Genomic DNA, 7,190 nt, shown 5'->3' on the forward strand with positions numbered 1-7,190 from the left:
TACCGTTCGTTGCGATGGGCCCGAAACGTAAAGTAAGTTGAATTTGTAGAACAAAATTTATGCCAAAACGTATATCAACTGAAAACGTACAAAAAAGCAAAAAAAAAAAAAAACATATTATATCTGAGCTTACCCATTTTCAAAGATACGTAATCAAATTGAATTTATACGACACGTAACTAAATACAACCACTTAAAAAATGATTATAGTTTTTTTAGAAAGTTGAAAGAGTTGTAATTGACAATATTAAATGTTGAAAGGTAAAGCTTTTAACGAAAACTTACCAAAAGACAAAAACAAAAAAAACGTAATCAGATTGAATTTATACCGACACTTACATATATATAAGCACGTAAAAATGATTATGAAGTTTTTAGAAAATTGAAGGGTTATAAGTGTTAATACTAAATGTTAAAAGGTAAATGCTAAAATAAATAAAAGAGTAAACTGCAATTTTACCCCCTGAGGTTAGGGGTCATTGGCACCCTTACCCCCCTAAGGAAATAATTGCAATTTTACCCCCCACTGTTTGCTGTTATGTCGCAATTTTACCCCCCGGCCTCAAATTTGTTGACTAATCTGTTGACTATAACTTGAAATGACTATAATGCCCTTTCATATTACCCACTGTGTTTTGTGCACTCTGTGATATTACCCCCTGCCACCACTGCCACCTCCAGCCACCACCCTCAACATTATAAAACACCCCTGTCTCTCTCTTTCTATCTCTGCATTAAGAACACCACCACCATCATTTTCCCCCAGTTTTGGCACCTTCACCGACCACCTATTTCATTGCCGGTAAGCCCTCAAATCGTATTCAAAATAACACCAAATCCACCGGAGATGTTGAAGTTATGTGTTGGTCCGTCTCCACAAAGATCTAGGCTGTGAACAAACCATCAAAGATTTGGGGTTTTCACAAAAGCAAATCCGTGGGTAACTTCAATAGTGCTTGAAACCCCCGCCACCATCACCTCCGACGAACCCATATCCATCTCCAACGTGTTCTTCCAACACCACCATTAAGTGAACTCGCTGCCACCACAACCATCTGATTTTCCGGCAGGTTCTTCCACCATTATCATCGCCAAAGTCCCTCGTCTTTGGGACACCATCACCATTGAAAATCGTTTTTCCGGCACACAATAGACCATAACCATATCCGACCCTAAATCCATTTGAATCGATATACACCACCACTAGTTCTAAAACCCAGCTGGTTCTAAAACCCAGCTGACAAAATGGCATATCCGGTTGTCAATTGTAACAAAAAACTTTATGAATAGCATTTGGGACGCTTGGAATCCAAGGCTCACCTAGGTTTTTCCTGTCGTCGAACACTTGAGGCATGTTTGAGGTAAGAACAAAAAGAACCATGAAACCACCATGAAAGAGAACCCATGAATCCCCATGACCCAAAAAAATGAAATTTATGATAGAAAACAAAGTGTAGTGAATTAGATATGAAACAATGATGATTAATTGGTGCTATTCATTTCTGTGAAATTGGGTAAATTTGATTAATGAACGTTGTAGATTCGCATGAAATTGGGGAAGATGATAAAGTAATTTAATTGCAGGTAATGAAGATAATGGAGACAAATGAGAGATAGAATTTGATGATAATGAAGTCGAAAGAAAAGGAAAAATCTAAGGTGGGCTTCAATTTTTTTATGCGAATCTAATGTTGAGGGGAAGATGATGGTGGTGGTGTTCTTAATGTTGATGGTGGTGGCTGGAGGTGGCAGTGGTGGTTGTGGTGGTGAATGGCGGTGGCAGTGGTGGCAGGGGGTAATATCACAGAGTGCACAAAACACAATGGGTAATATGAAAAGGCATTATAGTCATTTCAAGTTATAGTCAACAGATTAGTCAACAAATTTGAAGTCGGGGGGTAAAATTGCGACATAACAGCAAACAGTGGGGGGTAAAATTGCAATTATTTCCTTAGGGGGGTAAGGGTGCCGATGACCCCTAATCTCAGGGGGTAAAATTGCAGTTTACTCTAAATAAAAAGTTACTGAAAAACAAAAGAAAAAGAAAACTTAAAAAAGGGACTAATGGGCAGTAGCTTACCACTGCTGATCCCTCTTCTAATCATATGCTTTATAGAATATATCAATGCAACTAGGGTTAGGCTAACGCTGCATGGTGTAGGGTTTTAGGGCATGTGTAGTGGGGGTTATACGATACATGTTAAATATGTAAGAAAAAAGGGTTACAAGGGGTTATATAACTTGAGTGTGTAGTGAGAGGTTATGTAGATGTGAGTTACATATGTATGTATATATATGTGTGTATGAGAGAATCTTCCTGTGTAGCGCCGTTATGCTCATCACGCCCACCAATTTCGACAACCCATAGCACCCCGGGGGGTATGCTCGGGTCCTATGGGGTGTTTTAGATGATTATGGCGCCATATGCGCCACTACGGAAGCTCTTAGCATATCATATCAATTATCATCGTCACTTGAGCAACACATAAGTGGAGGTCTCTATTGTTAACTTGACCAATGTGAAATAAAGCTCCTTTAAAACTATATAAAAAGAAGAAAAAAGAAACTAAAAAAATCTTATTGGTGAGAATCAAGTGGGCCTTACAAACTATCATGTTTGCAAGGCTTTCAGTCACAAACATATAAAACAATACACAAATGATGTGGAGACTAACACGTCTTATACTTTTTGTATTATTAAATTCATCTTCATAAATAAAATAAAACTGAATACATAACTCTTTATAAACTGATCCTAAATATACTAAACAGTAATTAAGTAAACTCATTAGATACATAATTCAAACTATTTAAAATAGTTAACCAAACCATCTTTATCTTGAACCTACTAAAACTTTAAAGATAATATCCAAATCAAAATAATCTTTCATTGACCCCTTAATTCTGATTTGGATCCGCTTCACGTCCGCATCATTAACGAAAACTTCAATCATTTGATCAATCTTAATATTTTCATCTTCCCGGGTCACCAGGACTACATCGATCTTGACCACCGATGAAAGAAATAAAACAAGTCCGTCGCTTCTTTCGTTTTCTTCTTCTTTTGCTAGACATGACAAGATTCAAAGCGCCCTGGTTTGATGAATCTTCTTTCGTCTATCTACTCGTAAATCCGATCAGATACTTCTGTAAAAGAGAACAACCTACATTGGTTACTCTTGTTTTATCCTTGGCTGGAAAGACTGCGTCTTGATCTTACCAGGATTGAAAGTTGCTAATTCCAATAAAGTTTATCACCACGCAACCGAACTGAACCTCCTATCACCATCTTTTTCCCAACGATACTCCATGTGACGCCAGCTGATCCGAACCACCGTCTGCCGCCATGAACCCACCAAATACAGCCGATTTCAGCCCTGATATCATGCTTAAATCACCCAATGTTGATGTCTCGTACGCCACCAATTGGTTTCGAAAAGTACATCACCACCGTACAACACTTCAAGACTGTATCCGTCCAGCAACCACCATACCAATATGTCGTATTTACCCATTCAAAATTCACTCAGTAACTTGTTGACCAAGCTCCAAAAATAACTTCAGTTAAATTATTAAATAAATTCCACCGACCCATTACTCCACCAACTTACGTTTTTTTTATCGTTCCATCGTTTGGATGTGATCTTCACTGATCCACTAACCAAATAAATTTCGGTGACACCCCTTCGACATTAGTAAGAAATTGAAATCTTCGATCTTCGTCAATTTATTTAGAATAGTTCTCTATTTCTTACGGGTGCCCCCTTTTTCCCATTTTCTTCCGTATTCGAAATCGAACACAATTATTAACTTGTCGATCCACAATTATTAACTAACTTGTCGATCCTTCATTCGTCTTTGTATCCCCTCATCGAGTTCGGCTTAATAGATTTTGAAAGTGTGATAGAGCCTTGCTTCGGGTTGTCTTATTCGACTGACACGTCTCATACTCTTTATATTATTAAACTCATCTCGACAAATAAAACTTAATGCATAACCCCATATTTATACTAAACATAAACTAAACCTAAACATACTCGAATATTTACAAAATATAAATTAGCAACATTTTGTTGTTATACATTGTTGTAACCTATGCATTGGGAATTTTTCAAATTTTTTTTTGTATTTTTCATTTTTAACCTAAAGGTTTTTATCTTTTAGATTTAAACCCTTTGACTTTTTTTTATTTTTAACCAAAAACTTTTCAACTTTTACAACTTAACCCCAACACTTTTTATTTTTAACTTTCGCCCCCCATACTTTTCATGTTTCGTAAGTTTTTCTTTTTACGTTTCATTCTAAATTTCGCGAGTTAACACGCCGCAACGTGCGTGTGAGATTCGACCGTTTTTCGACTGTTTTTTCCCGTTTGACAGACCAGTCACAACGCTTATATTTTTCTTCGTTTAGCAAGTTCGTTGCAACGCACGGGTCCTAGATCGACTTAGTTAGTATTTTCAACGTTTAACGTTTATGGCTAATTTCTTCACATTAACACGTCGCAACGGGCGTGCGTGGTTCAATGATTTTACGTCTGTTTTTCGTGCGGTGTTATTTTTTTGCTTTTTTATTATATTTTTACGAGCTCTTCTAAATTCTAATGTTGGTGGTCGTCGTTAGTTGTGTGGCATTGGTGCTATTTGTCACGATTTTAAGAACACATTTAACCTATTAAGTTATTACCAATAATTTGTTTCGAGTTTACCACGATACCCCTTTACTTAAAAAAAAACTATTTTTTTACGTGCATATTTTTGTGTACGTATCAGTATAAATTCGATTTGCTCTACATTTCGACGTAAATTGTTTTTGGAAATGATTCAGGTTAAATATAATATGTTTTCATTTAACAAAAAAAAACTTTTTTCGTGCACATTTTTATATACGTTTCGGTATAAATTCAAGTTGGTGTATGCTTCGACATAAACTGTTTTGAGGAACGAGTCAGATCAAATATAATATGTTTTCGTGATTATTTTGTGAATGTTTTGTAAATTTTGTTTAGATCGGAGTAGAGTCAAATTGTGTTATCTTTTTTCCCTTTTTTTAAAGCTTTAATTAATCTCTTTTGAGTATACGTGTCAACTTTTCCATTATACATGTTACGTTTTCTATGTATGACTAGGGTCACATGTAATACGTTATGATTGTACGATATAATTTTGATTTACTTTATATTTTGATCCAATCACATTGTTTATGTAGGTTACATTGAGTTCAATCGATTACTTCTAAATGTGTGTTTTTATATGGTTATCACATAACATAACACTTGGACTAATTCATTTGATGTTCGCGATCTACCTGCGTGTAACACCCTTGATATTATTTTACGGTTTTCGTATAGTTTACGAAAACAAACATGTAATTTAGATAATTAAGGTTAGTTAAAACTTTTTCAATTTAAGAGAATATACAACTTAATGTAATTGAATTCGTCGTTTAAAAGATACGACGAAACGTCGCGCGTAAGCTTGTATTTTATCATGTTCGGTTCCTCATCGAGCTTGATCTTCATCCGGGCACTCTTGGCGATCACCTATGATCAAAACCAACTTAAAAGTTAGTTTTGATAGTTAAATAATAAGTTTAAACAAGTTACATGGGTCAAACAAACAAAATTTAACAATTTTTCGGAGTTAGGGGGCGTCGCGCTACGCCTAGGGGCGTCGCGCAACGCCTAGGCCCCTTTTTCACAGATTGTTGCTTAAACAGTTGCTGCATATTCCCAGCATGACCCGATTTCACGGAAACGAGCATAACTCTCTCGTTTTTAATCCGTTTTACTCGATTCTTTTTCCTACGCGTCCATAATTTAATTCTCTATCATATGGAGTTAAAATCAACATCCAACATGTAACAACTCTCACCAAAACTATTAAATTATTATTTTATTTGTCTAATAAGAAACCCTAATTGAGAAACCCAAGTAATTCTGCATAAACCCTAAAATTTTCAGAACAATCGGAATTAGGATCAGAGCCCCTAAAACTCAAGGGGGGTAAACCCTAGTTGATAATATCTAAACAGTTTTACGTGTGAAGTGAAATTGCATGCGAAACCAACTCAGCTGAGCTGCCTAGACACGAAGCCAACCTATGATAGACTAGGGTCTCTCGCGCCACGCGACGCGCACAAGGAGATCTTTCGCGTGGCGCGAGGGGGGAGAATTTGTGGGTATAAATAGAGGGCAGTGGGACTTGGTACTGTGCGTTTGTTCGACGTTCAATTTCAATTTGTACTCTGAGTTATAGTCGAAACAGTCTTAAAACACACACAATTCACGAAGTGCTGCCGCAAAACAGGGTAATAACTCGATTGATGCTACGATTCAACGTCCGATCGATTGAAACTATCCAACGAATGTTTAAGTGCTGCTCAAATTGGGTTTATACTTTGTCATTCGTCGTGATTCGGACAGGATGTTTGAGTGCTGCCCGGACTCGGGCTATACTCTGTCATTCGTTGTGAATCCGCTGGATGTTTAAGTATCGCACTTTGTCAATCGTTGTGAGGGTCTAATCTCGTGAATTGTCGTAAATGCTGTATTAGTTACTAACCCAGTTTGTGTGCATTGTTATTTAAATTAGGTTAAACAAAGGCTATTCAGTAGGCTTATACACTGCTCGTTAAATCTGCAATGTGAGACATTCTCTTTTTATCAACTGTTTTACAATACTCCAAGTTATTTTCCAAAGTTATAATTACAGGGATTAAGTTTTTCTAGTCTTCAACTACAGCCGGTATGTGGGGTATTGTGCACATTACTGCTGTTTTATCACTTTAGGTGGGCGAGCCTAAAATTAGTGATATTCGTCACTATTGGGTGACAGGTCCCAATAGTGGTATGACCACAGTCACAGAAACGAGTCGAGTGACAAATATTGTGGGTAGTTGGTTGACATATAAACATTGTAATCTCCCTTAATACTGTAAATTATAACAACGTGTCATTTTAATAAAATGAATGATTCATTCAGTATTTCCCCGCTGACAAAATATTTTTACAACATGTTTCAGGTGACCTACTGTGAATCAAGTACAAGTGCTACGGAGCACTCCCAAGCTTGAAGTAGTGGCTCAAATTAAATAAAGAAATAAACATATTTTGTAAAATAAAAAGGGAATTCCTATGAGATTCCTCTACTGTAAATTACGGGATTTATCCCGCATTATTAAATAAATAA

Source organism: Helianthus annuus, chromosome 15, assembly GCF_002127325.2.
Source record: "Helianthus annuus cultivar XRQ/B chromosome 15, HanXRQr2.0-SUNRISE, whole genome shotgun sequence".
Classification (NCBI taxonomy): Eukaryota; Viridiplantae; Streptophyta; class Magnoliopsida; order Asterales; family Asteraceae; genus Helianthus; species Helianthus annuus.